This window comes from Amblyomma americanum, chromosome 9 (assembly GCF_052857255.1).
Source record: "Amblyomma americanum isolate KBUSLIRL-KWMA chromosome 9, ASM5285725v1, whole genome shotgun sequence".
Classification (NCBI taxonomy): domain Eukaryota; kingdom Metazoa; phylum Arthropoda; class Arachnida; order Ixodida; family Ixodidae; genus Amblyomma; species Amblyomma americanum.
The window spans coordinates 107,832,342-107,842,966 of NC_135505.1; the positions used below are offsets into that span (position 1 = coordinate 107,832,342).

Consider the following 10,625-nt stretch of genomic DNA (forward strand, 5'->3'; position numbering starts at 1 on the left):
TACATACAGAAGGCCGCGACTACCATGCATTGGCGTCGGTTCGCGTCACCATGTGCGTTTTCACAACGATCACTGCGGCTGGTTGCAAACCGCAGCACAGAAAGCCGGTTCCAGCCAACTTTGTTCTTACACGGTGCCTAACACAACTTCGAATCGGAGGACCTCACGCCCACACCCTGTGACGCACTGTGGCAGCGCAAGACACCGAGAAACACAGCCAAAAACGGCGCCGAAAACCGCTTACGCGAGTCCGCCGCTCCGCAAGGGAATGGCCCCTTCTCCGCGGCGCCTCCCGCATGTCAAAGAAGGCGAACATATTGTTTACACGCTGTACGGCGTGCAGTTTCAACACCTAAGATGCTCTTAAACCGTGCCCGAACACCACAGCTTCCGCTCCTTAACGAGGCTGAACCGTAATAAAAGCGCAACTGTCTTTTGATTTGTCAACAAGGGGGACAGCACGAGACCGTCCCCCACTACCAAAAATTATGTGCCCATTTACCCATATGGAGTAATGGCGGAGGTCAGCACGGACGTCGCAAAAAATGCCCGCGCCTCACTCCGGAGGTGCCGCCTTAATGATCGCGGAACACCCCACACAACAGGGAACACCTAAGCGAACAGAAACAAGACGGACGTGCAGCCTGGCTATTCACAGCAACGCTACGTCCTGTCTCGGGGACGACATTGCTGGGGCACAGAAATCTGCGAGTCACGGACGCGTGTACCGAATATGCTTCGCTTGATAACAAAGCCCGTATGAAATTCCTTCAAGCTTTTATTTGAAATACTTTCTTAATGCAAGGATTGACTTACATGCGATTTAAATGCCTTTTGACCGAGCGTTCAAGTCGCTCTAACATTTTCTTCTGACAGGAGCCGCCCTCCCTCTCCAAGCTCCATTACAATATATATATATATATATATATATATATATATATATATATATATATATATATATATATATGCAAGTCACGTGTTCCGTAGCTTCTGCGCCTGGCAACTCTGCGCTCCGCGGCCGTTAAGCTGCTGGCTGCCGAGAGAACGCGACGTTGGGGTGACTTCGCCGCAGGCCGAGCTAAAGTGTAGTACGAGAAGAGGGCAGTGGGCTTACTGTCCACCCAAGCCCCCACTGGCGGGCGCGCCGGAAATATCAACGATTTTTGATTCACCGAAAGGCTGCGGCGCGGCTCTGATGTCAACCTCACTGTAGCGGGCCGTGTCGACCGTGTTGGAGCCTGGGCGTGCGTGCTTGTGTTTATTATCGCGTTTTCTTGAAACGTTGTGCTGCTCGCGTTTTGTCTATGAACCTTTGCTCTCCAGTAACATGCGGAAAAGGTGTGTGCAGCGAATGTGACCAAGTCTTCGCGTAAAATTTTTGTAGCATGTCTCAACGCCGACAAAACCACTGCTACGCACCTGAGTGTAGAACGGGTTGCGTTCACGTGAAGGGTGCTCCAAAGATGGCATTATTTGGAGTCCCGAAGAACGAAGAGTTGCGAAAAAAAACGGGAGAAGAATCTGCACTGCGCGGACAGAACCCTGGAATACAAGAGCGCGGTTTGTGAATTGCATTTCGGGCCGCAATATGTGACGGGTTTGCGTGGGATGCGGTGCACGGCTGATTCTATATCGGACGTTGTTACAGCGCTGGAGCATGCCAGGGCGGCAGGCCAGGTTGCGCTGCTCCTACTACTGGACGTCTCGGGCGCTTTTGACAACGTTCACCGCGCACCAATTCTCGCGGTTCTTGAGGGGGCTGGTGTGAGAGGGCGCCTTTTGCGATACGTTCATGGCTTCCTGAGCGGGCGCACCATGCGCGTACGAGTAGGGGGTAAGCTCTGCAACCCTCGCCCGGTCGACATGGGCGTGCCGCAGGGCTCTGTCCTATCACCATTTCTGTTTAATGTGGCCATGTCGGTGGTGCCGGCCTCCCTCCCCACGAGCGGCCGACACCATGTGTGTACATGTCCATATATGCAGACGACATAGCTCTGTGGTGCCGGGGACCACCGGGCGAGGCGTTCCGCGTGCGGGGGTGCCTTCAGGGAGCCCTGACCGCAATCGATGCCACCTTGCGCGGCCTTGGTCTGTCGCTGAGCGCGGGCAAATCGGTGGCCATGGCCTGCGTTTCGCGCTCGCGCGCGCACCTTGCGCCACTGTCGCTGGATGGGACTCCGATTCCTTGGCGTAAATCGGTGCGGTACCTTGGCCTGGACATCGACTGGCGCCTTTCCTTCCGCCCCGCGGCGACCAAGGCCTGTCTGCAGATGAAGAGGATCACCGCCGCCGTGCACAAGCTCACCGCTCGAGGCCAGGGCATCTCCCAGCAAGCCGCGCTGCGTCTATACAATGCCGCAGCTTTGGGGGCGGTGCTCTATGCGCTGCCGCTCGTCACGGTGCGCAAGCCGTGCTGGAAGAACTTCAGCACCGCAAGTCCCTGCGCGTGTGCCTAGGCCTGCCCAAAAACTCGCAGTGCGCCGCAACGTTGGCCGAGGCAGGAGCGTGGCCCCTTGAGCTCCAAGCAGCGCGCAGGACACTGAATCACATCGACCGGCTTCACCGCGCACCGGACGGCGGCTCGCTGCTGCAGCGTATGCGCTCGCACCCGCGCTCACGAATGGGCGCGGCGCTGCTCGAGTATGAGCAATTGACCCAAGGCCCACCCCCCTACGGCTCCTGCGCGCCCTGGCCTGCTGCCTCGGAGGTACAGCGAGAGATCGTCGGCATTGCGGAAAAGCGGAGCACACCCCTCTGTGCTGTGCAGCAGCTGGCCAGAGCCGTCATACACGAGGAGCTCCAGGACCATCTCCTCGTATACACCGACGGCTCAGTGGCCCGCGACAGCTGCTCCCTGGCTGCGGCGGCCACCATCCCCGCCCTGCGACTGCACAGCCAGCAACACGCAGCCTTCCTGGGCTCCTCCACCACGGCGGAGTTGATGGGGATCCGGCTCGGGCTGGACCTGCTGCTCACCCTCGGCCCTCCGCCGCCCAGGAGTGCTCTGCTGTGCGACTCCCGCACCGCCCTCAGCCGCCTGCAATATAACCGCCGCGGTACCCCACTAGTGCGGGAAATTCGCTCGCGCATCGAGCGCCTCGCGCAGAGAGGTTGTGCCGTGCGTGCACAGTGGGTGCCCGGTCACTGCGGCATCGCCGGCAACGAAGAAGCTGACGACCTCGCGGCCGCTGCACACCAACTACCTGCCAGCGATCTGCCCCTTGCGCTGGAGGACGTGCGTGCGGCCATCCACGACCATCTCCGAAAGCAGCACCCCGACCCACGCATCGCGGGAGGTGAGCGCATCGACAGTGTCACCGGCTGTCGCGCACTTACACGGTCACAACGTGCAATGATCCTCCGCGGGCGCATTGGCTGCGTGTGGCCCGGGGAACGACGGGTGCGTCACGGATTCGCGATGAGTGATGTGTGTGACGGATGCGGTGCCGTGGAAACACTATAACATCTGCTGCTTCGCTGTTCCGCGTTCGCCGATGCTCGTCCCGATATGCTCGCGGCCTATAGGGCGCAGGGCATACTACCAGACTCCATCAAGACGCTATTGTGGCCGCAGGGCAGTGCGCGCACTCGTGAGCGAACGTTGGTGAGCCTCTGCATTTCTCGAACACACGGGCTTGACGTCCCGTCTGTTCTCCGTCAGGTAGTTACACGCAGTGACCGAACGCTCCACGAGTTCTACCTTGAACGATTAATAACTGGACGCCCCACTCCAGTTGAAACGAACACAGTGCTGTGCGCGTGTGTGATTTAATTCCTCTAAAATGAGCTAATCACGCGCACAACCTGGACACATTTCTTATTGTGTACGCTAAGGCGCGCGTGTGCTGTGCGATGTCAGTGCACGTTAAAGATCCCCAGGTGGTCGAAATTATGCCGGAGCCCTCCACTACGGCACCTATTCTTCCTTTCTTCTTTCACTCCCTCCTTTATCCCTTCCCTTACGGCGCGGTTCAGGTGTCCAAAGATATATGAGACAGATACTGCGCCATTTCCTTTCCCCAAAAAACCAATTATTATTATTATTTCTTATTGTGTAAAAATTTGTACATATTACTTCTCCCCCTATCCTCTCTTCCTGTCCCCTCAACTCTTTCATTGCATTTCTCCATTCTGCCTGCTGTCCTTTATTTCCGCTGCCCCAGCTCAGGTGCTTCAGTATCGATGGCAGATGCCGGGGCTAGCAAAAATCTTTTCCTTCCTTTTTACTATTATTTTTAATAAAACCACTACCACCACAACCGCAATTTGTGCTTCGGGACTATGTGCGCACCATCGAAGAAAAAAGTACGAATTCCACGTGGGAAGCCACTTCATCGTGATGACTTACAACTCGCTCGGTTAACACATTTTCTCGATAATGGGGGAATGTTGTACCCATCGAGTGTGCTCTTCGACTTTGTCAGCAAGCTTGAAAACATTTTCACTGAATGCTTCAGTTGTCATCAACTGCAGACTGACAGCATCCAGGACGTGCTGGCAGTTGTGAAAGAAAGATTTGGACAAGATGTTGGCTGCTCAGCTCACACACCTATTCTTTCTGCCAAGATCATCAGCTTTTACATAATCTCTCGGCTGCACTTTTATGTGAAAGGGATAAACTCCAAGAAATACGGGCAAGCGAGAAAAAGCAAGGCATCTTAAGCTGAGCCGTTGCCCATGATGTAAATGTGGAAGTGCTTGTAACTGTATTGTTCAATTAAGTGACAAAATTTGTTCGAGGCCTGATAGCGAATAACGTTTGTCAGGCCCCTCTTCACAGTGCAGACATTAATCACGTAAAAGAATGTTAAGAGGCCGTGAACCACGGTATAAGAGAAGCATGCGCATTCAGGTTTCACTGCACAGCATTCGCCGACCCTTATTGACTATCTTAATGTCCAAGATAAGCTTCAAGGAATACTGCATGCTCTCAGAATTTCCGCTCACATCAAAGACTACCACACATTTTGTACTACAGTTAGAGCTACAATCTGTATTTAGTTGGCCTGCGTGAGGCTAAAAAGAAAAGGTTAGATGCGCTCTGGCTAACATCTTGATCGGTTTCGCCAGATTTAAAATCACTACCTTCAGCAGCATGGAAGCATCGGCGGAAAAACCTGACAAAATTAGCATTTCCTTTGATACCATCTGTCTCTGTCAGATCGCTGATGATGACGTATCGCTGATTGGGTACCGCGCTACATCTCGCCCTGCCTGGAGCATAAAAACGCTAAATAATGAATTCCTTTGCAGACCATGCGCGGACCGTCCGTCAGCCATTTCCCCTCATAAAAGTAGGCGCAGGAATTAAAGCAGCGCGTACACAAGTGTGCGCGACCGAGCAGCACCGTAGGCTGGACCAGCAAGACGTTACAGTGGTGGCGCCATCTCTCGTACTTGATATGAACGGCTTCAGAGGACCAGGGCCAGTGAGCCCACTGCCCCTTCCAGTACACTTTAGCCGAGAGCCGGTTCGAAAGCAGTCATGCCAACAATGGGGATTTATCCATGGAGGAAGTAAAATTCCTCCTCCATGAATTTATCCCTACATCTAGGTATTTTGTTCTTTGCTTTAGTTATCTAGCGTCCTTTTTTGAAATCCAGGAATTTTAAAGGCCATATAATCGTTATTTTAAGCGGCCTAGAGGCAGGTGTGTCTGATTATATTGCTTTTCGAACGAAAAAAAAACTCAAAAATGCTAGTTACTGCTCATCTATGTTTGGTGTTCTGCCAAGCCGATAGATGGCGAAAGCAGTTCTGCAACGGTAAATTATCTGCTGCTGCACAGTGAGGAAACACGAAACCATTAGGACTTTCAACCTGTTTAATGGGGCGTGTGATCTCCGGAGCTACGAGTGACTGCGGCGCTACGAAAGAAGTTTAATTTTTACGTGTAGTGCCTGCATCAACGCCTGACGTTTACGCTCACCGCGTACCTTAACCTTTCAAACGTGCTGCATGTCAGGTGGCAACTTCTGGACCAGGAGACTGAGGAAAAATGAGCCACGCAGAAAGAAGGCGAAAGCGTATGACCAATATATCTGACCGAGGGGTAAGCGGATGCGAAGTACAGAGGGTGGTTGTAGGCAAGTAAAAAAGGGCCCTTGTACTTTTCCTGCAAAGCATGCAGATTTGATTGTAAGGGTTGAAAATCAGAAATCAACCGCCACATTGCAAGCTGCAAACACAAGAAAAGCGCTGCAAGCTTGCAATCGACCCGCCTGCTGGTATACATGCCTTTAATAAATGGGCAAACTGAAGTAGACAAATTAATGTTGTCTGAATAAAATACTTTGATGTGTAGACGGGGCTTAGCAGACAATGCCGGCTCTTTCAACTTGGGACCAACTCCTATGTTTTTTCAAAGGGCTGCACGGTTATTTGAGCGTAAAGATCTGCCTACTGAAGGAGCAGCTCAAAAGGCGGTGCGGTGAAACGGAAGTCGTCTGCTCGAAGTTCACTTCAGATAGAGGGCGAGTGACTCCCCCTCTATCTAGTAGTGTCATCTCTGGGCCCTCTATGTATGGCAACTCTGCAAAAAATTAAGGAGAAAAGGTACAGTTGCGGCTAATACACATTTATCTCTCATAAAATGTATAACAAATGGATGAAAGAGTGAACTGCGCTGATACTTTGTCCAATCAGGAATCGCCCCATTCAGGAGTAAAAAACTATACGCTAGGTTTTTCGTCAATCTAGAGGTTTTTAGAAGTTTCTTTCAGGGAAACGTTCACCTGAGTCAGCATTACTAGCAAGCCAGTGCGTCCAACCGCGTTGTGCTGTCGTGCTTTCGTACCGTGCAACGTTTCGCAGCTTCCAAGGTCTTGCTTCTACTTTATTTATGCCTTCGGGTGCTGGAGCATTCCAGCATTGAGTCAAGTTGTAAGTGCCAGCTTTGTTTTATCCTTCCAGCGATCGTTATGTGCTTCTTTCTCTTGGGCCCGTTGCACATGCATGCGATTTTCGACTGCGACGCTGCAAATTCTGCCCGTCTGCGACTGGGGAGGGCCGTCGGTCTAGCCGCAGGCGGACTAGACCGATTATTTTCGTTCTTGTCGCAGCATGTGAACCGGGCCTCACATCGCAGAACATTGAACTCGTGTTGAGTCGCATTGAGGCCTGTGCATGCATCAGAAACTTTACTACGCGTCAGTACTGCCTTAAGAATAGATGTGCACGTCCATTTCCTGGACTGTGGTACTACACTTCTTCCCTGCCCAGCTCCCGTGCATTGGCTTCGGAGCACGGTTTGTTTGTTTGCAGTGTACGGCCTAATTGTGTAATTCGGTGATAAAATGAAAACACAAGCTTCACCTATTGTCACGATGGCTACTTTCAAGTGAGTTGAACCGAACGATGCAACACGTATTTAGTTTCCCTTGTTTGTCAAGTTTCAAAACAAGTTATTTTTTTAAACGAAACGCTGAATTATTGAAAGGAATAGATTGAGTCAAATACTGCTCTCTTTACAGATGCCAATGACATACTGCTGTGCACCACTGTGCCGGTCAGACAGCAAAAGGAAGGAGCCAGACATTTCCTTCCATGAGATCCCCACCCAAGCTGCTCTGCGTGGCCAGTGGCTGATAGCAATACGAAGAGACGACTGGTCCCGAACAGCACCTCAGACTATTCAAGGGAATGCGGCAAACATTTCAAACAATCAGGATTCGCAGAAGGTCAAAGGCGCGTTCTGAAGAAGGGAGTTGTGCCATCAGTGTTCACAGACTACTTGTAATACTTGGAACCCCGAACTTTGAAGGAAGGGACCAGTGTAAGCATAACAAAACTATCAGCTTTGGAAGCGCACCACGGCCAAGATGAGTCCCCGAAAAAAACGTAAGCACGACGAAACCACGAGTGTTGAAGTGCCAGTGTTTGACGTTGAGAGTAAGGTCGCTGAACCCTCTCCTACTGCAAGTGGCAGCTATTTTGAACTGACACAACAGCATTCAGGAGGCATTTTTACAAACCAAGATAAAGAATTTCTTGTTCGCGCCGACAAAACTACGCAACTTGACATCAGATCTTCCAGCCTTCTGACAGTGGAGAGAATGAAGTGGAAGAGGAAGGAGAGACACCTGAAGAAAAAAATAGGGCTTCGTACCACAGTCGATCAATATAAAATGGAGCTGGGAAGGTTTTAAAAAGAGTGCAATTTTGGTTATATAATATACCCGGGAACAAGTAATAATAATAATTGGTTTTGGGGGAAAGGAAATGGTGCAGTATTTGTCTCAAATATCGTTCGACACCTGAACCGCGCCGTAAGAGAAGGGATAAAGGATGAAGTGAAAGAAGAAAGGAAGAAAGAGGTGCCGTAGTGGAGGGCTCCGGAATAATTTCGACCACCTGGGGATCATTAACTTGCGCTGACGTCGCACAGCACACGGGCGCCTTAACGTTTTTCCTCCATAAAAACGCAGCCGCCGCGGTCAGGTTCGAACCCGGGAACTCCGGATCAGTAGTTGAGCGGCCTAACCACTGATCCACCGCGGCGGGTCTGGGAACAAGCTGAAGAAAAAACATTGCTGCAGTATTCCTGCTAAACCAAGTTGTCAATTTCAAGGAGAAAATGCCGAGATGGAAGGAAGACGAAGTGCGACACTGCATTGTACCTATAGGTACCTTTCCACAAAGGCCTATGAGCATATATGAAAGGAAAGATTGTTCAAGCTTCCAAGCAGGAACACGCTACAAAAATTCATTGGAAGTACTTCTGGAGGCACGGGATCTAGTGCCTTGGAGCAAGCCTGGCTAAGACCTGAGCTTGACAAACTTGAATCACACAAGTCAAGAGTGTGTTCTCTCATCGTCGATGAGAGGCGAATCAAACCATAGCTACAGATAACTGGCCATGTGGACATCGGTGTGGCCACCGATCTTGACGGCAACCTTGTACTGACAAATTCCTTGCTTTGTTTTGTAATTAACGGTCTGTCTACTTCATACAGATTTCCAGCATCACACTGTTTTTACTAAAGGGCTGAAATGGTGAGTATCTCTAAACTGATGCAATATGTCCTCACAAAATCGAAGAGGTAGGCTTCTGGGTGGTGCGCCTTGTAAACGACAACCACAAAGCTAACATGAGTGCCATGAAGGACCTCTGATTCCTCACGCAAAGGATACAGCATCCATGTAATCCTGATCGGCTACTGTTTGATTATTGCCACGTTTTGAAAATATCCCCTGGCAGTTCCTTGCACGTGTTCAAAGGAAGCAGGGAGAAGTATCATCATCTCAACTGAAGAAACTATGAAATACAGAAACAGTGCATTTTTAAACCTGTGAGGAACCTAACCAGAAAACATGTTTTCCAAACGATTTTGAAAAATTGCTTGAGAAAAACTGTCGAAGTGCTTGCTCCAAATGTGAAATCTGCTCTGGAGTTTTTGAAAGAGCAAGCAGGACACAGTTGCCAGCCATCCTTTGCTTATGCGGGGCCAACGATAGTGTTTATGCAGGATATCTATCGGTGATGGTGGTGGTGGTGGAAACTTTATTAAACACAAGGAAGTTTATGACGTGCAGGTCCTTGCGCCCTCGCACGGCCCCACTGCACTCAAACGTTCATGTCCGGGAGGCTCATGACGCTGGCAGCCCAGCCTGTGGCGATGGCTTGCTTGTCCGGGGCCTCGGACCGCAGTAGGGTCTCCCATGCCTTGCAAGTGGTAAGGTGCTCCAGTTCCCGCGGAGGAAGATCCGCCGGGCAGATTTTAAGGATTTGATCGAGAGTGGCTATGAAGGGTGGCAGAGGGTAAAGGAGGGGTTTGTGGGGACTTGGTGATAGCGCGAGCGTATATAAGGGAAGGGTAAGGTGCATGTTTGAAGCCGCCTCCAAAGAGTCTGGTCATAATTGTCGAGGAGGGATGGGGTGAGAGGTGCAGCCGACGTTAGGCTTTGCAGACCTGCGTCATTTCACTGAATGACTGCATGCGCTCCCGTGAGAACTCCAGATCGGAGGCCGCCGGTGCCCGGTTGAGAGAGCCCTCGGGCTTTTTTAAAAAGCGTTGGCAGCCTCGTTTCCGGGATTCCCGGAGTGGGCAGGCACCCATTTGAGCCCCTATGGCGGAGCGGGTGTGTGACGAGAGAGTTCAGTAAGTGAAATGCAGGGACGTGAACTCTCCCGCGGGTGAAATTTAGTAAGCAGTTTTAAACTCCGATAGCATATACCGGGCCTCCGTGCGCGTGATGGCTTGGGCAATAGAGGCCTCTTCAGCCTTCTCCGAAGGGGCAGTGGGGGATATGTAAAGGGTGACAATCATTTGTAGGGAGGGGTTCGTGATGGCTACAACCGCGTCCTCGCCTGTGCATGCGGCATCCACCCACGCGGCATTCGGTTCCATGCCATAGTGTTTGTAGAGTGCCCGTACGCGAGCTCTGCGGCGGGGTTCTTGGTTGGTGTGTTGCATGTGTTCGGGAGAGGTTTAATAAGTAGTTCACGGTGAATGGCGTGGGGGACCTGGAGCTGTGTGGGATCCGTGGCTGGTACCCGGATACAGAGGGTGTGCAGAATGTGTCTTCCGGTGGTGGTTCTCGCAAGACGTATGTATTGTGTCTGTCGGTGGGCCTAGATAAGCTCACCTATCGTGTTGTATAGGCCTAGCTGGAACAGTGTTTC

General features: G+C 51.4%; 1 non-coding gene across 1 annotated transcript; it reads right to left on the reverse strand.

The window, feature by feature from the left end:
- Nucleotides 1–449: 449 nt before the first annotated feature.
- On the reverse strand, nucleotides 450–609 carry LOC144105778 (U1 spliceosomal RNA). The gene has a single exon (XR_013308895.1). It is a non-coding gene; the product is annotated as a U1 spliceosomal RNA (small nuclear RNA).
- Between the last annotated feature and the right edge of the window lie 10,016 nt (nucleotides 610–10,625).